This window comes from Phacochoerus africanus, chromosome 15 (genome assembly GCF_016906955.1).
Source record: "Phacochoerus africanus isolate WHEZ1 chromosome 15, ROS_Pafr_v1, whole genome shotgun sequence".
Lineage (NCBI taxonomy): Eukaryota > Metazoa > Chordata > Mammalia > Artiodactyla > Suidae > Phacochoerus > Phacochoerus africanus.
In genome coordinates this window covers 56171187-56192858 of record NC_062558.1, presented here as the reverse complement: position 1 = coordinate 56192858, position 21672 = coordinate 56171187, and the positions used below count along the sequence as shown (strand labels likewise).

The 21672-nt window shown below is 42.1% G+C and overlaps 1 protein-coding gene across 12 annotated transcripts in view; it reads right to left on the bottom strand.

Moving 5' to 3' along the window:
- Positions 1–16380, bottom strand: part of LYST (lysosomal trafficking regulator) — a 200981-nt gene extending 184601 nt beyond the window's left edge. For 2 of the 12 annotated variants that reach the window (XM_047761698.1, XM_047761691.1), the window contains exon 1: positions 16088–16247. The gene's annotated coding sequence lies outside the window, so the exon portion shown is untranslated. Of the gene's footprint in view, positions 1–16087 lie in introns of all 12 variants that reach the window. The other 10 variants (XM_047761688.1, XM_047761693.1, XM_047761703.1 and 7 more) reach the window with 9 other exon arrangements.
- Between the last annotated feature and the right edge of the window lie 5292 nt (positions 16381–21672).

Here is a 21672-nt window from a genome sequence, read left to right as displayed (position 1 = left end):
TTTCCCTCTTAGACTCATTAAGCTCCCCTTGCGGGTCTGAAAGATGGAGGTAGAAGAAATACGGGAAAGGGTTGGGAGAGGGAGAAAGGGTTACTTGCGAGATACCCTTCCTTCCTCTGGCGTCTGGAAAAAAACATTTTACAAAGGTTACTGTAGGCTTCTTTCAAAACATAAAGATGTTTACGAAGCTACCCTAGAATTAATGCAGCGCAAGGTGTATGTTTCAGCATAAGCCTCTTCAAACGCAATTGCAGGCAGCGCACACTGTCAACGTGTGCCTTAAAATAGTGCCTCCAGAGGGCGGGAGCCACCGGCTAAATGTAAGGGTATTTGAGCTGCATCATTGACTATCGGGACCAGCAAATTACAGGCTTCTGATGCCGCCAGTTTGGCATTTTAGAGGATACCCTCTCCTTATCATACCGTCCTTGTGACTGGTGGAATATCAAAGGTGTTGGGAAAGAGCCTGAGCTTTGAGGTCTGAGAATCTGAGGTTCAAGTCCTACCTAACATAGCTGACTCTTGAACAAGACCGGGAGTTGATAGGAGCACAGACCTGCTAGTCAAAAGACCTACATAGAGCTTTATAATCAGCCCTCCATCTATGGATTCAACCAGCGTCAGGTGGTGTAGTACTGTAATACAGATTTAGTGAAAAAATTTTACATGCAAGTGGACTGGTATGGTTCAAATCTATTATTCTAGGGTCAGCTCTATCAGCGATGCTTTACAAATTGACAGGAACTGCTTTAGAACGAACAACTCCAGTGATTTTTGCATAGGAATCAAGAAATAGAAATAATTAAGGATATTATATATCTAAGGCTATATACCAAGTGCAACTTCTATCTGACCTGGTAAATAGGTGCTCAGTGATGGGGTTTGAAGGGGCTCTCCAGGATTAAAATATCTCCCCACTGACATCTGAAGTTCAACCATTAGCCATTAATACCTTTGTGTGGAGGATATGCACTTCCTCTGGCAATCTTTTAAAAGACTCCACACTAGGGATGGGCAACACATGGAGTCCCCAGCAAGTTAGTGAAAGAGATATCACTCACCTCTGTAAATCCATAATGGAAAAAATTAAAATAATAAAATTAAAAAGATGTCACTCACTTAACAAATATATAGTGAGTACCTACTATGTGTTGGGTACTGTGTGCTGAGTGCTGAAGAAACTTTGGGGAATTTCCCTGAAGTTGAAGAGGAAGAGGAAGCCAAACTTGAAATGTTTCACAGTTTCACCTATAACCAAACCTACTTATTTACACATCAACTTTCAAACCCTAATCTCAAAAACACCTTTTTTTTAATGGACAAAAGAAGTCTTAGAAATGTTAAATAACAAGCCAGTTTCTGTTTCTCTTGAATGTAAAATAGCAGATGATCATGATTTCGTTCAAGTCAGAAAGAATGAAACGAACTTTGTATGACAACGGTACACAACCAGTCCTCAAAGTATTAATTTTTTTTTTTTTTGGTAAAAGGCTCAAAGTAATCTCTTTTGTGACTGTTCTTTTTATATGAGTTATAAAGTATTTTAACCAGGCTACCACAGTATTGACTTTGTACGAGTATCTTAAAACATATTAAGTATACATATTAAATAAAACTTAGTTTAAAATATTTCAAATGAACGCACAAGATAATGTGTAATCAAATATATGCAATAGAATGAAAGAATAAAGAAAAGTGATAGATAGCTAGATGGAAGTCCCACTTATGTATTTATCACCTCCCAGGAAACTTTATAAGTGGGAAATTCTCCAGATAATTAGACTCTAAAATTAGATTCTGAAAGGAGATTATAGGAGTTCCCATTGTGGCTCAGTGGGTTAAGAACCTGACATACTGTCTGTGAGGATGCAGGTTTGATCCCCGGCCTCATTCAGTGGGTTAAGGATATGGCATTGTCACAAGCCGCAGTGTAGGTCGTAGATGCTTGGATCTGGTGTTGCTGTGGCTGTAGTGTAGGCCTCAGCCACAGCTTTTATTTGACCCCTAGCCTGGAAACTTACATATGCTGCAGGTTCAGCCTTAAAAAAATTAAATGAAAAATAAAAAATAAAAGGAGATTATAAAGTCAAGGTTTTAGAAGATTCAGTTAATGTAATGTGCATAATTTCACATTGAATTCATATTTTAAATATGTTAAAATAATCATCTTCTTGACTACATGGATATGTAAATCAGGCTTTATGGCACCTCTGCCCAAAACCCTGCAGTGGCTCCCCATTTCACTCACGTAAAACCAAAGTCCTTACAATGGCTCTGTGCCAACTGACTCCCCATAACCTCACCTCTTCCTACTCTGCTATCCTACAGACGTACTGGCCTCTTTCATGTTTACCAAACATTCCAGATACATTCCTGTCCTAAGGCCTCTGCACTAGCTGTTCCCTCCGCTTGAAATGCTTTTTCTCCAGATAGCTGCACAGATAACTCCCTTCCTTCCTTCCTATCATGGCTCAGATTTCATCTTCTCAATGAAGTTTATCTCAGCATTTCCCTTAAACCTGCACAAAAGTGTATTCTGCCTTGGGCCCCATACTTAAGTGTCCTTCATGTCACAAATGTCACTTGTGGGTGGAACTGACTCCCCCTCCTCTCACCAAATCCATATGCTGAGGCCCTAACCCATCTGTGACTCTGTTTGGATATAGAGCCTTTAAGGATGTAATTAAGGTTACATAAGATTATAAGGGTGGGGCTGTCATCCAATAGGACTAGTGTCCTTATAAGAAGGGGAAGAGTCTGCCAGTGCTCTCCGCACATGCACAGAGGAAGGGCTATGTGAGGACACAGTGAGGCTGCAGCTGGCCACAAATCAGGGAGAGGTCTTACCAGAAACCAACCCTGCTGTCACCCGTATCTGGGGCTTTCAGCTACCAGACCTATGAGAAAATACATTTCTGTTGTTTAAGCCACCTAGACTATAGTATTTTGTTGGCAACATTAGCATACTAACAATTATACTAAAATAATTTTATTGAAGAACACACAGGAGTTCCCACTGGGGTTCAGTGGGTTAAGAACCCCACTTTAGTGTCCATGAGGATGTGAGTTTGATCCCTGGCCTCTCTCAGTGGGTTAAGGATCGGGGTTGCTGTGAGCTGTGGCATAGGTCTCAGCTGCAGCTCCAATTCAGCCCTTAGCCTGGGAACTTCCATATGCCGCAGGTGCAGTGGTAAAAAGAAGAAAGAAAAAAAAAAAAAGAACACAGAGGTTCTCTGTCCATTTGGAATCTGGTTGGCACTGTGTCATCATCTTTCTCACTGCACCTATCAGCTTTAAACATACTAGAGAATCTACCCATTTACCGGGATTATTTTTATTGTCTCCTGCATTTAGACTATAAGCTCCATGAAGGCAGCTGTCCTTGTTCTGTTTACGATGTAACCCAGGCACCAGAACAGTATGTGGCACATACTCATCACTTAGTAAATATTTTTTGAATTAATGGTTTAATTAAGAAAATTTTGTTCAAATTCGAATAAACTTCCAAATGGTACATTGTCTGTATTTTCAGATAAAATTTGACAGCTCTGACGCCCACCATGTTGCACTGGAGTAGAAATGGATTTGTGAAGAAGAGGTAGTGGGGATGCAGGGCTCTCATTTTAGGAGTGATAACATGGTCAAAATCCTACAGATAGTCCACTTTTGACTATAGACCAAGTAATTGCTACATTAAAAAATTATAGATGTATAATCCATCAGTTTTGGAGTGCTTTACTTTCTTAGGATGTATATGGAGCTTTTGAAAATATGCCTTTTTTTTTAGGGCCACACATTGGAATATGGAGGTTTCCAGGCTAGGTGTTGAACTGGACCCACAGCAATGCTGGATCCGAGCCGCGTCTGTGACCTACACCACAGCTCACAGCAATGCTGGATCCCTAACCCACTGAGTGAGTCCAGGGGATCAAACCTGCATCCTCATGGATACTAGTCAAATTTGTTTCCACTGATCCACAACAGGAACTTCCTAAAAATATGCTTTTTCATAAGTACCTGGAAACTATATTGAAGAGATCAATTCATAATTAATGTCTCCATTAAGTCGTTAGCAATATCTAGTCTTTTTTGCAAAGGTTATCAGAGTAGGTTTTAATAAGACTCTTTCATATACTTTTCTCTGCTAAATCACTGTTAGCATTTTATTTTATTTTATTTTATTTTATTTTATTTTATGGTCATTTTTGGCTGCCCCATGGGGTATGGAGCTCCCAAGCCTGGGAACAGAGCCACAGTCTCGACCTAAGCCTCAGCTGTGGCAACACTGGATCCCTAACCACTGCGCTGGACCAGGGATCAAACCCATGTCCCAGTGGCTCCCAAGACACTGCCGATTCTATTGCGCCACAACAGGAGCTCCACTGTTAGCATTTTAAAACCCCCAAAGTATGTATACTTTACTTCAAAAACTCTTATGTCATTGCATTAAAAGCTTGGAAAACATCAAAAAATATTTTATCAGAGTTCCTCTCATGGCTCAGTGGTAACAAACTCGACTAGTATCCAAGAAGTTGCAGGTTTAATCCCTGGTCTCGCTCAGTGGGTTAAGGATACAGTGTTGCGTGAGCTGTGATGAAGGTCACAGATGTAGCTCAGGTCTGGCATGGCTGTGACTGTGGTGTAGGCTGGCAGCTGCAGCTCCAGTTCTACTCCCCACCCCCTGGCCTGGGAACCTCCATATGCTGAGGGTGTGGCCTTTAAAAAAAAATTATGAGATGATCTTTTTGATCAGCTAAAAGTATTAAAACAACCACCAAATTCCCTTCTTTGCTGCAAAAATTTCATGCTGAATGTGTCTTAGTGGCCTACTTTCTCATGTAGAAAAGGCTATACTTACGTTTTCAGTGTCATCAATCCTCATAAAAGTTTCCTTTTCCATGTTAAATTCTGAATTATTTTTCTGCTTAGAGCAGAAAATATATGCTATAGTACTAAAGTCTCAATGTTAAGACAAATTTACAAAATAAAAAATTAAAATCTTCTGTGATGTCATCCCAGAAATAATCACTAGTTAGTGATATACATGCCCACAGATGTTTCAGTGTGTGTGTGTGTGTGTGTGTGTCTGTGTGTGTCTGTGTGTGTGTATTTATATATTTGTCCACTGTTGAGTGTAGTTCTTAGCCAAGGGATTTACTTGCCGTTTCTTATTTTAATAGTTGATATTTATCTGCCGTACTTCCCAACATATTCCTGTGGTCATAAGTTTCTGATTAACTTTGAGCTGTCAGGTGTATGAACTGTTTATTTTGGGAGAGAAAACTAACTCTGTCCTACACAATAGAAGTGGAAGGAAATTAAGAAATGTTATCATAAATGCGTGTTTGCTATCTGTTCCCTTTTACAAAGCCGAGAGCCTGGGGGATCAAAACAGATTAAAAATTCACAAGACTCCTAGCCTGGGAACCTCCATATGTCATGGGTGTGGCCCTAAAAAGACAAAAAAAAAACCCACAAAATTTCACGAGAATCCTCTAGAGCTCATGGTATCTCAGTCAGAAGACCAGAGAAACAAAGGAATCATTCAAGGTATCAGCACATTCACAGAACAGAATATTATCGACCAGTTCAAAGTAAGAGTTGAAGAGGGCCAGTTAGGTTCAAAGTAGGGATCAGGTAAATATATATATGTGTTTCACTGCCTACTCAAAAGCCAAAGACAAAAACAAAAAACACTCCTGTGCTACATAAAGAGATTCTTAATGTACGCTTTATAATTTCATGCACACCACTAGTTTGGACCACTTCAAAAAATGTCTCTAATGCTACTTAACATCACAAACAAAATCCACTAGTAAGACTATGAGTTGCATGCATTATTTCAGGCCTTCATTCTACTACTGAGTTTTTTACTTGCAATGTTCAAGGCTTTGGGATACAAAGGTAGATAAAAGACATTCTACTATGGAGTTGTCCTTAGAAAACTAAAAATAGAGGTACCATACGATCCTGTGATCCCACTCCTGGGCATATATCCAGAGAAAACTCTAATTCAAAAAGATACATGCACCCCAATGTTCACAGCAGCACTATTTACAATAGCCAAGACATGGAAGCAACCTAGATGTCCATTGACAGATGAACGGACAAAGAAGTATAGAACATATATACAATGGGAATACTACTCAGCCATAAAAAAGGAATGAAATAAAGCCATTTGCAGCAACATGGATGCAACTAGAGATTATCAACACTAAGTGAGGTAAGGAAGACAGGTGTTCCCATCGTGGCTCATCGGTTAAGGAACCCAACTGGTATCCATGAGGACACGGGTTCGATCCCTGGCCTCACTCAGTGGGTTAAGGATCTAGTGTTGCCATGAGCTGTGGTGTAGGTTGCAGACAAGCTCCAACCTGGCATTGCTGTGGCTATGGCATAAGCCAGTGGCTACAGTTCTGATTCGACCCCTAGCCTGGGAACCTCCATATGCTGTGGGTGAGGCCCTAAAAAGTCAAAAAAGAAAAAAAAGAGAAAGACAAATGCCATGTGATATCATTTAATATGTGGTATCTAAAATATGACACAAGTAAACTTATTTATGAAACAGAAACAGACTCACCGACATACAAAACAAACTTATGGTTACCAAAGGGGAAAGAGGGTGGGGAAAGGGTAAATTGGGAGTATGGGACTAGCAGATACAAACTGCCGTATAGAAAACAGATAAAGAACAAGGTCCGACTGTATAGCACTGGGAACTATATTCAATATCCTATAATAAGCCATAATGGAAAAGAATGTAAAGAATAATATATATTTACAGCTGAATCCCTTTGTCGCATACCAGAAACTAACACAATATTGTAAATCAACTATACTGCAATTAAAAAAAACCCAAAAACCAAAAAGACATTCTAGGCAGTCCAGACCAGGTAAACAAAGATGACAGTGGAAGGTGTTGAGTGTTATCACAGTGTCATGCATAGGGACCTCGGGGGCACTGTGGAAGGACCTCCAACCCCACCTGTGAGATTACAAAAGACTTCTTGGAAAAGCCGACACTAGGCTTGAGACTGAAAAGACTCCATTAGCTTCAGGCAGGTCAGTTTTTCCGAAACACTTTAAGTGCCCCCAGTCCTGGCTAACATTTTGAAAGTGAGATGAATGTCGTGAGTTTCCACAAAATTAAGTTTATTCAATTTGAAAGATGAATCTGAAACGATGCCCTTCCTACTTTTCTTGGAATTTAAATAAGCTATCTTTATGATAAGGCAATCAGAGCCATACATGTGTTTAATGGCCTTTCTTGACCAATGAATTTGGCAATAAAATGTTGGCAGGCTGATTGGCCCCTAAAAGAGTTTATTGTTTTGGAAGTTCCCGTCATGGCACAGTGGTTAACGAATCCGACTAGGAACCATGAGGTTGCAGGTTCAATCCCTGGCCTTGCTCAGTGGGTTCACGATCTGGTGTTGCCATGAGCTGTGGTGTAGGTTACAGACACAGCTCAGATCTGGCATGGCTGTGGCTGTGGTGTAGGCTGGTGGCTACAACTCCAATTAGACCCCTAGCCTGGGAACCTTCATATGCCCCGGGAGCAGCTCAAGAAAAGGCAAAAAGAAAAAAAAAGAGTTTATTGTTTTTTTTTGGTGTTGATGTGATGATTACTTTTACTTTTTTGTAGCAGTCTATAAAATCCATGGGTCCAGAAACCAGGCCAGGCCAGGTGGGGTGTTCTTGGCCACGCTCCTCCAGACTAGCAGCATCAGCATGTGATAAATCCTGAATCTCAGACCACGCCCCAGACTTACTGAGTCATACCTGGCATTTCATCAAGAGCCTCAGGTGATTTCTATGCACACTAAAGTCTAAGCATTCTCCCAGGAGAGGGAAGATCATGTGTAAAAACTGGTGAGAGAGTAGGCAAAGAGAATAGACTTTTGGTTGCCAAGGTGGAAGAGAATGGGTGAGGAATGGATTGGGAGTTCGGAGTTAGCAGATGCAAACGAGTATATACAGGGTGGATAAACGACAAGGCTCTACTACTGTAGAGCACAGGGAACTATATTCTATATCCTGTGATAAATTGTAACGGAAAAGAGTATGTATATATATGTATAACTGAATCACTGTGCTGTACAGCAGAAATTAACATGGTACTCAAACTACAATTTTAAAAAACGGGTGAAAGAGATTTTGGTGGCTTGAAGATTCTTTTTAATTATTTTATTTTATATATTTTTAGGGCCACTCCTGCAGCATACGTAAGTTCCCGGGCTAGGGGTTGAACCAGAGCTGCAGATGACAGCCTATGTCACAGCCACAGATCAGAGCCACATCTGCGAGCTACACCGCAGCTTGCCCCAAAGCTGGATGGTTAACCCACTGAGCAAGGCCAGGGATGGGACTTGCATCCTCAGCAATACTAGTTAGGTTCTTAACCAACTGAGCCACAACAGGAACTCCTGAAGATGCTAAAGAAGAAAGAGTCAAGGTCACGATTCAGGGAGGTTGAGGCTGACAGGAATATAGGCGGTGAGGTGGTGTAGATGATTAATATTTCCCTCTGCTCCAACTGTAGCCTGATAGATAGTTGGGCCATATTTCATCCTGGTCATTTTTAACTAAGCCATGTTCTAATATCACTTACAATGTCTAACCACTTGTTGAAGAGCCTCAAAACATAGGTTAAACTCTGGTAGGGTGAATAAATATCTTATCTTGGGCCTATTGTGTGGCAATTAGTGGGATGCTGATAAAGTATATCATAACTATAATCATATAACATATAAGCACTATATGTGCTAACTCTCCCGAGTAGCTGGCAGAGTCTGTTTGAATAAGGACCAGACAACACAGGATAAAAGTTTACCCTACGCCAGGATGCTGCTCCATCACAAAAATGGAAGGAGCCTCTCTCTCACCCAACTGCTTTGATGACTTTTTTTTTCTTTGTCTTTTTAGGGCTGCACCCTCAGCATTGGGAAGGAAGGTCCCAGGTCGAGTCGGAGCTGCTGCTGCTGGCCTACGCCACAGCCACAGCAATGCAGGATCTGAGCCTCGTCCTCAACCTACACCACAGCTCACGGCAAGGCCAAATGCTCAACCCACTCCATATGCCGCGGAAGTGGCCCTAGAAAAGGTAAAGAGACAAAAAAAAAAAAAAAGAAGAAGAAGAATACAAGTAGCTGAAAGAATTCTCTAAGACCTGTTGTCACAGGGTCAACAGCCATTACAGGGTATGTTTCTGTTATACTTGGGAGATTTTTATTTAAATTGTGGATGTCTGGGCCTGAGTTATCAGACCATTTCACATCTGTGTGCATTCTGACGCAGCATCCTGTTGGCAAAGTGAGGTTTTATGCAATGAGATATCATATTGGTAAAAATTAAGTATTCCTTTTCCCACTTCACAAGGGAAACTAATGTGACCAGCATAGACCTGTCATATATTTGGAATCAGAACTGAATATTAATGGAATGTGCTCCCACCTTTAGCTGTGTGTACCTGTGGAATTCAGAGAGGAGGAGTTTTAAGGATCTCAGTGGGGATCCCCAGGAATAGATATACACGAGGGAGTGAAGTGTACTCTGGGGATGCTCTCATGTTAAGTTTCCCTGGGACACAAGTTCATCTAAAAAGGAACTTGAGTTGCAGAAGGGAAGCGATGGATGGATGTACAGTTTGGTGTCTGGTTTTCAAATTTGCTCCCCACCAGCCTACGAGATAATTCTTAGTCCTGAGATTTTAAAGGTATTTCAAAGGTATCAGATTAAAAACTGAAAGGCCTGCTTTCACAAAAATATCTGAAGACTTCCTGGCAGAACTGCCTTAAGATCCATGCAACCAAGTACACCAGAGAAAAGAGCAGCGCCACTATTCCATGTGGAGGGGCCTGCAGTATGCCAGGCAGAGCGGAGGGAAGTCACTCACTTCCTTAGATGCTTGCCTGGACCTTGGCTTGAAGCAAAAACCCTTCTCCCTGCCCGGCTTATGCAGACATTAAAGCAATGCAAGGAATCCCCCAGGAACACAGAATTCACTTTGTAAACAGTTGACCTATGGCCAAATTTCATTTCTCTCTCTTTTTTTAGGGCCACCCCCACAGCATATGGAAGTTCCCAGGCTAGAGGTGCAATAGGAGCTGCAGCTACTGACCCACACCACAGCCACAGCAACACCGGATCTGAGCCACATCTGCGACCTACACCACAGCTTACAGCAACACAGGATTCTTAACCCACTGATGGAGGCTGGGGATCGAACCCACTCCCTTGTGGATACTTGTCGGGTTCAATACCACTGAGCCGCGTTTTGTCATTAAACGCGACTATTCCCCAAGTTTTGTCTTTTAAACGCAACTATTCCACAAGTAAAATTCTGAGACAGTTGTATCACTGCAGCCCAGGTGTGGCATCTTATTGAAAAGAAAACCCAGACTCTGTTTGGAAGCACAATATCTAACCTGTAAAAGTTGTCCAAAACACACAATAATGGTGGGGAAAATGCAGGCATTGTGTTGTCAAATCAATCGCTAAAATATAAAGAAGACAGGATGTTCTAGATATTAGAAATCTGAGAAATACATATTTTAAAGCACCTCTGTGAACTGTATAAAAGGCCTTAAATAAGCAAGGTATTTAAAAAAAAAAAGACATTGGTTCCATTTAATAACATAATCTTCTGGATTTCCATCTATATTTTTAAAAAAATTCATGTCACTTCACATGTATCACTGTGTACAGGAGTTTTTAGTCAGCAAAGCCCCCAGGCAACATTCCAGGACAGGTAAGCTCAGCCTTTAGCTGGGTAAGGATCCTGGGCAGAGAGAAAGTCTCACCTAAAGGCACTGCCTCCCTGGGCCAGGGGGAAGCTGCTTTGTGGCAAGTGACTCAGCCTCTGGGCAGCCTTTGCGGCTGGTGTGCAAGCTGCCACCAGGCTCAGATTCTCCTGAATTCTATGTGATTTCTGGAAGATGCTCCCCTATTCCAGCCCCCCACCCCCAACATCCCTAAGAATCACATACCTGCCACCTGAAATAGAATGATTCTAGCCCTGCTTCTGCTTTGCTGCTTGTACCGCTTGAGTTTCTCCTCCAGACATGAAATGCATCAGCCAAGAGTTTTAAGTCATGGAATCAAAGGAAGAGATGGCCAGGAAATGCACTATGAAGCACTGTCACAGGGCCACTCACCCCTCAGGATAACCTCCCCTGACTTGTTTCCTGCCCAACCTACAGCACCATTTCTGGAACTCAGCTGCTGACTGATAATTAGGTCTAATAGAGAGCAAGGATTTCCTGACGGGATGCAGACAGCACTGTATTTGCTGGCAGCTGTGCCTCGGCTGATTGTTGGAAACCTGGCTTTTAACCCTGTGCTGGCTCTCCATCACCCCCAACTCTGGCAACCTAGTGAGGCCAGCTCAGCCATGCTGAAGGCAGCTCTCAGGTAAGCATCCTAACCCCCTCTGATTCCTAAGAAAGAGAGATGGAATTAGAATGTCCGCCCCTGCGGTGAATGCACTTGCAGGAGTATGGAAATTTCCTAAAATAGCAAATTCAAGTCAGATACATAATAGATGTCTTTGAAAATGAGATAAATCCTTGGCCCCTGGGAACTGGTTTAGCCAAGGCGGAGCATAGGATGGGAAGTGGTTGAGGACCAACAATATTCACCCCAAGTGCCACCTCTGTTCCTGGGTTCCCTAAGCAGATGTCTGAGAATTAGTGTGAAATTTAAAGCCATTTTAAAGCATTTCAAGGGAAAGAGAAGAGTTCCCTGGTGGCCTAGCCATTAAAGATCTAGAATTGTCACTGCTGTGGCGCAGATTTGTTCCCTGGCCTGGGTGGGACCATCTGCATGCTGTGGGCACAGCCAAAAATTTAAAAAGAACTTAAAAGTAATAATTTAAAAAAAAAACAGGAAAAGAGAACAGGGAAAGAATTTTCCTCCAAAATAAGTCTCTTGTTTTAATACCATGCATTATGCTCGTCTTTCCCCTCTAATTAAAAATGTCATCTCGGAGTTCCCGTCGTGGCTCAGTGGTTAATGAATCCGACTAGGAACCACGAGGTTTCAGGTTCAATCCCTGGCCTTTCTCAGTGGGTTAAGGATCCGGCATTGCTGTGAGCTCTGGTGTAGGTCACAGATGCAGCTCAGATCCCACGTTGCTGTAGCTCTGGCATAGGCCAGTGGCTACAGCTCTGATTAGACCCCTAGCCTAGGAACCTCCATATGCCACGGGAAGCAGCTCTAGAAAAGACGAAAAAAAAAAAAAGTCATCTTTATTCCATACTAACATTCTTCGTATTTCCCAGGCTGTTTCTGAACTCTTTAGGATAGAGAACTACACATCTATAAACTGAGAGCCGTGAAAATGGATCTTAATCTTCAGAAGAAGCTTAATCTTCAGAAGAAGCACTGCTGTCTCATTTCCCCCTTGATTTCCTTGCTATGACATATAGAGCACTGTGCCTTCTGTCTTATATATACAAGTGATCACTTCTATCACCCTAATTCTGTAATTGTTCCTAACATGTATTCTATTTATGGGCCACTTCTTCCAATTTCAGGGAATGAAGAGGGAGGAAATGGAGGAAGAAGAATACATCGCATTCAATATTAATTTGCCAGTCCATGCAGAAAAAAAAAAGATCAGAGGTCTTGCCTTAGCCTGCCTTCCTTTCTGGAGAATCAATAGCACAGACATTCTGAAAACACAGAAGAAAAGAACATAGGCTGTAAGATCTAAAAGTAAGTTTAGTAGTCAGTTCTTTTCAGGCAAGAAATCTATGTTGATTTACTACTCAGTAAAGGTTTCATAATTTGGCACCAACCTCTCTACAGCGACTCTCAACATGTCTTTGCCGCACCTAATTTGTACTATAGATGAGAATTTACCATGTGGAGTAGGTTCGTGTATTTTTTCTGCCTACAGGTTTGCATAAAAATTCACATTGCTACTGTCTGGCTGGAAGGCATGCACACTGTATATATAGGACTTAGCATCTATTTTTACCAAGAGTATTTTTTTAAGTAATCTTGGCCTGGGGCTTTCTTTCTCTGTGCCTATCTCTTCTTTGTGGAGAACTGTCTCCTTAACTGCCTGGTGTGAAAATCCCAGCAGCCTTCCTGTCACTCTTCAAATGTTCCTGGAATTCCACTTCTCACTCAAAGATTTTTCTCATCCAAATGAGGATGATCAAGTATGGCTACACTTTTATCCTTTAAAGAATTCCATTTATCTTCCTTTGAGAAAGAACTTAGGTCCAACATAGCTCCGTTCCAGTCAGCTAAATATGCCCCAGTGTTGCACGGGGGTGCAAGTGATAATTCAAATTATCCAATTTTTTTTTTTGCTTTTTGCTTTTTAGGGCCACACCCATGGCATATGAAAGTTCCCAGGCTAGGGGTTGAATTGGAGCTGCAGCTGCTGGTCTACACTATAGCCACAGCAACACTGGATCTGAGCCACTTCTGCAACCTACACCATAGCTCACGACAACACCAAATCCTTAACCCACTAGGTGAGGCCAGGAATTGAACCGGCATCCTCATGGATATTAGTTGGGTTCAGTACCGCTGAGCCATGACAGGAACTCCCTTTTTTTTTTTTTTTTTTTTTTTTTGAGATTACCAGAATGCAGTCATTTGGATTGCTCCTTTCCCATGAATGTACAGGGGCAGTTGTTATTTTGCTGATGGTCAAACCAGAGCCTAGAGAATTAGGTAACTTACTGTTAGTAACAGGCAGGCCAGGGCTGGAACTTGGGTTTCTTGATTCCAAATTCCCAAGCAAGTCGTGGCAGACTCCTAACTACCAAACTTACCAACTGGATTTCTTGAAAGGATTTTTTTCAGAAGTGTTTTGCCAGAGTCTAATTTTAGAGTTTCAGTGTTAACAACATTGTCATGTTTCAACTGGTTGGCAACTTCTCTGTGTGGAAAACATACTTTTACTGCAGGGGAGGGTCAAATACTCTTTCTGGGGTTTTGCTGTGCTTTAATAATTGAACATTATTCCAGGGAATTTATATATAGCTACATTATGTTGTTGAAGACGCACACTTCCTAGGCACAATTACCTTCAAGGGAAAAGGAATGCAAATTACCACACGACCCAGCAATTCCACTTCTATGTTCATACCTAAAGAATTGAAAGCCGGGACTCGAACAAATACTTGTAACTCTGAGGTTCATAGTAGCCTCGTTCATGATAATCAAAAGATGGAAGCAACCCAAGTATCCTTGATGAATGACTAGATCAGCAAAAAAATATTCCATACTGTGGAATATTATTCAGCCTTAAAAAGGAAGGACATTCTAACACCTGCTACAACATGAATGAACCTTGAGGGTGTTATGCTAAATGAAAGAAGCCAGGCACAAAGTGAAATATGTGATTCCACTTATATGAGACAGAGTAATTAAATGCATAGGCAGAAAGTAGAATGATGGTTTTCAGAGCTTGGAGTGGGGAATAATAAGTCATTGTTTAACGGGGACAGAGTATTAGTTTGAGAGGGGGTTAAAAAGTTCAGGCAATGGATGGTGATGATGGTTGCACAGTGAATGTGAATATACTTAATGCCACAGAACTATACACTTAATATGGTTACAGTGGCAAATGTTAGACTTTATATATTTTAACACACATAGGGACTAGGAGACAGAACAAGTCATTGTAATCCAGAGGGAGGAGTATGAGGAAGACTTCTCGGAGGAGGTGGTTTTGTCTTGAAAAATGAGAAGAGGTTTGGTAGGCGGGACAGAAGGAAAGGGTATTCTGGGCTGAGGGAGTAACTTTGGGAAGTAGGAAGGCGATTACAAGGTAATATTCAAGAACCACAGATTATCTGGGGGACTGGGTACTTGCAGGTAAGTTACAAGAGTTGAAGCTCCAATGACAGGGTGAGGGGGGATCTGGAAGCCTCCTACATGCCAGGCGAGATGTTTGGGGTTTTTTCCTGCAGGCAGTGGGAAGCCACTGGAGTCCTTTAAGTTTGGGGATGTGACCAAGCTTGCATTTTGGAAAGATAAGGTTCGGAAGTTGTGTGAGGGATGGATTGGAGGGGAGAGAGACTAGAGGCAGGGAGCCTGGTGGGGAGACTCTGGAAGTTGTCTCAGAAAGATGATGAGGACCCAAATGGAGAGGTCATGGGAACAGAGAGGGCTGTTGAGCAGAATGTGGGAACCAGCAGAAGTGGGGGGTGAGAAGGTTCATGGAGCAGAACTAGACAAGGCTACTGGGCTTCCGAGTAGATGGAGTTGTCTTTTCATCCACTTCTCTCTTTTCATCTTCTTCATCCACCTCCCCAGCCAGGCTGACCCACTCCCAAGCTCTTCCAGTCTCCTGGCTCAGAACAATTGCTCAACCCTACTTGGGCTTGTTCTTCCATTCCAATCGCTAAACCCCTGACTTCCATCCTAGGCTCAGCACCCCTCTCCATCTGGCAGGCATTCTGGTTTCTCCGAGCTTTCCCTCTAATCTCATTCACAGTCTTTCCCTTCCCCACCACTCCAGCCACAGAATTTCTTATTTATCCCTTCATAATTCGCCACTTCCATCCTTAGCTCTATGCTGTCTCCCTTCTCCTCCTAGACCAGTCTAAAGCCTCCTAAATAGAAGCACTTGAGCTCTTCTTATCATAGAGCAGGAATATGATAGAGGCTGAAGGGTTAGATAGGGCTGGCAGTGAGGGGTGAGAGAGGAAGTACCTCTTGACTGTATTGGGCTGATGCACCTTGTCTAATAACACCCCAGGGGAGCTCATCAACACCCACTTACTGTGTGAGTCCTTACACCTGTGCTGTGCTCAGGATGAACAACCTCACTGTACTGACATCCAAGAATGACAGCTGGAATCTCTCCATTGAGGGTCATTGGCTCAGCCCATTCCAGACAAGTATCTTCCTTCTCCTTCCTCTCAGAGAAAGCAGTCTGCAGGAAGCAGCTCCTGAGAGCACCTGGGTGGCCAGGAGTTCATCTGCTTATCCCCTTCCCTGGTGGTCCTACAGCTCTCAGCCTTTACCTAGCCTGCCCACCAAAGCTGTCCACACACTTGGCTGCCACTGGAGGGTGGGTGTCTCAGAAACACTTGAATCCTATCTGTATGGTGATTACCTTTTTCCAGGGAGCCAGGAACTCTTCCTTGTTGTCATCACTCTGTAGGCATCTTCACTGCCGGCTAATTAGCAGCCATCTACTCTTGCTGCAGTGAAACTGGAGGACCATGTTGTTATGCAAGCTGGGTCACTTGTTTGCAGTTAACTTCCAGCTTATGTTCAGCTGACTTAGGGTTGCATCATTCTCCTGGCATTATCAGAGCATGTACAGTTGAGTTGAACAGCCTGAAGCCCCATTAGATGGCAATGGCGAACCCTGCAGCCTTTCCGATGTCACCAGAGGAAGCTGCAGGAGCAGATGGGGAAGGGTAGCTTTATGCACCACAAGAACCTCATGACACAACTTCTCCGTGGGAAGAATGGATCCTCAGCCCAAAGAGGCAATGCACCAAACACGCTGGCACCGCAGCCACCCTTTTCAAAGCCAAATCATCATTGGAAATGACTTCTTGTAAAGCCCTCTGCTGCCTCTCCGTTTGGTGATGAGGCTAGGCTACAAGTTTGGTGAAAGTGGCAGTGGCTTGGTGTTTAGTTTGTTTCTATGTCCTCCAAGTGGCTGCAGAATTCTGGCTGCAGAATGCTCCCAGGAAGGCAAGTGGCCCTCTCCCTCTGGCTCTTTGGCAGGAGGCCCTGCTTGGATCACGTGGGGTATCTGGCAAATCAAGTTCAATTTCTTTGCAGTGGAGCTGCAGCAGGGCTTTCCAGTTAGTGATTTTGTGGTGGCTTCTGTGAGTCAGAGTGCTCTGATTCTCTGGCAGAGGGGGAGGGCCTATGTTTGCAAGGAGCATCATCACTCTTGTTTTGAGAATTCTGCAGCCACTTGGAGGACATAGAAACAAACTAAACACCAAGCCACTGCCACTTTCACCAAACTTGTAGTGTAGTATTTCTGCCCTTCTTTTGTGCTGACATCTGCCTCTCTCTCTTTTTTTCTTCTTCTGCTGTTATTCTTTTTGTATTTATTTATTTATCTATCTATCTATCTTTGCTTTTTAGGTCCTCACTCACAGCATATGGAAGTTCCTAGGCTAGAGATCAAATCAGAGCTGCAGCCGCCAGCCTACACCATAGCCACAGCAACGAGGGATCCGAGCCGCATCTGTGACCTACACCACAGCTCATAGCAATGACAGATCCTTAACCACTGAGCGAGGTCAGAGGTTGAACTCATATCCTCATGGCTACTAGTCAGATTTGTTACCGCTGAGCCACAACAGGAACTCCTATTATTTTTTATAAAAATTTGATTACAAATGCTCTCATATTTTCAATCCCATGCCTATTATGGATTTCTGGATTAATATTTTATTATTAATAATAAAAAACATTTGTTTATTTTATAGATAAGAAATCTGAGACTTGCTCAATGCCACACTTTTTTTTTTTTTTTTTACTTTTTAGGGCCCCACCTGCAGCATATGGAGGTTCCCAGGGTTGAGTCTGAGTTGCAGCTGCTGGCCTACGCCACAGCCACAGCAATATCAGATTCAAGCCGTATCTTTGACCTACACCACAACTCCCAGAGATGCCAGATCCTAATTCACTGAGCGAGGCCAGGGATCGAACCCACATCCTCATGAATGCTAGTCAGATTCTTTTCTGCTGAGGCATGACAGAAACTCCCTGCACTTCTTTCATATATTTATTTTTGATTTTTTAAAATTTTATTTATTTATTTTTTCATTTAGTTTTTAAGTTCTCAAGTAGTTGTTTTATTCCTCTCAATTATTTGTGTTTATATATACATATATATATTTATACATATATATATATATATATATACATACACATATTTTTTTTAGTTTTATTTTAGGAGTTCCCATTGTGGTGCAGCAGGTTAAGAATTGAGCATAGCCACAACTATGGCATAGGTGACAGCTGTGGCTCAGAATCAGTCCCTGGCTCAGGAACTTCCATATGCCATGGGTGTGGCCAAAAAAGAAAAAAAAAACCTATTTTATTGAAGTAGAGTTGATTTACAAAGTTGTGTTAGTTTCTAGTGCACAGCAATGTGATTCAGTTATACATATCCATGTATATCTATTATTTTTCAAATTCTTTTCCATTATAGGTTATTACAAGCTATTGCATATAGTTCCAGGCACTGTACAGTAGGACTTTATTTTATAGATAGTAGTTTGTATCTGCTAATCCCAAATTCCTAATTTGTCCCTCCCTCAATCGTTTCTCCTTTGGTAACCATCAGTTTGTCATATTGCTTTTAAATGATAACACTGGCCAGTTTAACTTGCAGTTGCAAGCTCTTAATTACCTACTAGGCTGCTCTGTGTGTGTGTGTGTGTGTGTGCGCACATGTGTGTATGATACATATATAGACTATACAGAAGATGTGCAATAAGTATTTGTTGAATTACTATTATGTATTACATGTATTTGCTCAGAACTTTCAGGGCTATTACTGTACCTAGAAATTGATATTAATTAGGTTATATTCCAGACACCAATTACAGTTAAACAAATTCATATTATAACATCACGGTGGAGTTTGGAACAATGGCTGTTAAAGCGAATATTTATAATAGGTATTATCAGATTACTTACGGTTCTCAATTTCCATGCCTGGCTAAACACTAAAGCACCTGGCACGGTCTTCATAATTGGTTCCTAAACAGATAGTTGCAAATGTAGTTTAATATCTTATGTGCCATGTATGTGTTCGGCTCTTGATAAGTATCTTTTCAATGAGTCGTGATTGCAGCCCCTGCTTGCAATGTCTGTCGCTGTTTGGGCCGTGTCTGGGACTCCTCCAGCTACACTCAGTGCAACGAGGGTAGTTTGACTTTATTTACCATCCTTGGGTCAGTTCTAGTTTAGCTCAGTGACACACACCCAACAGAGACGTAAGGGTCAAAGGCACTGAGAGAAAGTTTTTTATCTTTCCAACTCAAAAACTGTCTGAATGCTGAGATAATAAAGTCACCACCAATGTATGTCCCTAGGGAAAAAAAATTCTCTTTACCTTGAAAGGTTTGTTAGCTTTGTTTCACCTGTAGCACACAAAAAAAGTCCTTGGAGTTCCCGTCGTGGCGCAGTGGTTAACGAATCCGACTAGGAACCATGAGGTTGCGGGTTCGGTCCCTGCCCTTGCTCAATGGGTTAACGATCCGGCATTGCCGTGAGCTGTGGTGTAGGTTGCAGACGCGGCTCAGATCCCGCGTTGCTGTGGCTCTGGCGTAGGCCGGTAGCTACAGCTCCGATTCAACCCCTAGCCTGGGAACCTCCATATGCCGAGGGAGCAGCCCAAGAAATAGCAACAACAACAACAACAAAAAAGACAAAAGACCAAAAAAAAAAAAAAAGTCCTAAAGTATTTTGAATACCTGTGAAGACTAAAGGAAGTGTTTGCTTGCATTTATCCTGATGCTTCCTGCCTCCTTTAATACTACTGCTGTATGAGCACCTATCACAGCTTGGTGTGCTGGATTAGTGTTTTCTTCCTGAAAGCTTTCTGGAAGCAAAACAATCTTGTGCCTATTAGGAACTTGGAGGCCCTGGTTCATGAACAGGGTGCCAATGATTCATTTGGAAGACAGGTTTCAACCATTTAGTTAAACACTTTTCTGGGATACAGACTCATATCAAAAACGGCTTAAACCTTGGGGGCAGATTCCAAAACGCCTTATATACATTTTTGGTAGCAGTGATCCTCCTTATCGGTTCTTAGGGGTCCTGGTTTTGCCAGATTAACCGGTCAATTAGGGAAAAGAAAACAGTGAACTTGATTTTCTCGAAGATATTTCCAACTTGAAGAGTCTGTGGAGTTCTTACTATCCTATTACAATAAGGCTTTGAAGGAGGCTCAGGCAGTTTCGAAGGAGTTAACTTTGTAAAGGTGCAGTAGTACTTTCATTTATTTAGAATTTATATCCTGCCTAGTTCTGACATGGCACAAGATAGTTGTCCAAACATAAACAATAGAAAAATAGGGTAACTTAAGATTGCAAATACAATAGGGACTCTGTAAATGGGTGAATATAACCAGTTACATGAGATGGGGTGATTATTATAGTTGCTCTGAATTTGGCCTATATTTCTGGTAACCCATGCACAAGAGGAAGTAAAATAGGGACCAGAGGTTATTATAGGTCAGAGCAAAAAAAAAAAAAAAGTTTTAATCACTTTAATCTTTTATATGATAAAGATAAATGGCCCTAAACTGGTGTTAAATTAGTTGGCATTAAATTCAAGGGGGGAATTAAACCATTTATCCTGAAAGAGTTACTGTACTCTTTAAAACACATCAAGAGGAAAATATAAAAGTAATTTATTATTTCTCCTATATATAGGTTGTCTACTATTATTATTCAAGATGAGAGAATGGCACATTAAAAGTATGTCGAGTTATGATGAGGAGTGGAGTGGAGAGAAAATTCAATCTACTATCTTTCACACGCCTTCAGTACCTGTTCACTCAGTGTGGAAGGGTGGCTGAGCAGGTGGCTAGGAAAGACATAAGGGTTACCACTCTGCTGGGTGGCATACAGTGCCCTGCCTTGTGGAGAGGACCTGAAAATCCAATTAACCTCCTCACTAAGGAATCCTGTCTCTTTCTTCTTGGAACTACCAAACCCTCCTCTCCACCTTCCCACCTCCTAGAACCTTTTCTTGAATATTTTTAAAAAATAAGTAAATAAAGCAGGACTCTTTGGCTCCTCCTCCAAAAGTTAAACATGGAATTATCACATGATCCAGCAATTCTGCTTCTGCGCATATGCCCCAAAGAAATGAAAGCAAGGACTCAAGAAGATAATTATACACCCATGTTCATAGCAGGCTTATTCCCCAAAGCCAAAGGTGGAAGCAACTCAAGTGCCCACTGATGAATGAATGGATACACAAAATGTGGTATATCCATACAACGGAATATTATTCAACCATAATGAGATAGGAAATTCTGTTGAATCTGAAAACATGATCCTAAGTGAAATAAGACAGACACCAAGGGACCGATGCTGTAGGATGCCACTCATACGATGCACTAGAATAGACACATGCATAGAGATAGGAAGTAGAAGGGTAGTTTCCAGGGGATGGGGAGGATGAAGGGGGTGTTACTGTTTCATGCATACAGAGTTTCTATTTGGGAAGATGATGGGGAGGATGGATGGTGGTGATGGTTGTACAACTTTGTGAATGTACTTAATGTCACTGAGGGTGGTGCTCAGCAAACTGAGAAGGGACTTGGACACTGAGAAACAAAGTAGGCAACTCCGTAATGTGCAACTGTGAAGTTTATCGTGCCTTCTGTAAAGGCAGGATCAGGCAGCGTCTGTAGTTGCACTCCACGCCACTGAAAGGGGTTCATGGGAATGTAAAAGAGCCAAAGACCAAGATAGAATCTAATTAGTAAGGGAAAAGCACGTCCACACCAATGAGAACTGGGAGTTTTTCTTCTCTTCCTCTGCATCAGCAAAAGGCACTCTTCCAGTTTTCATATCAGATGAAGGCCAGGGGGAAGGTTGGTAGGAACTTGTCTGGCTTGGTTACATTGCTTGAGTAACATTAAAGCTCAGTCACTCAGAAAGGGGAGAGGGCGGGACTGCGGGCATATAAGATGGAGCT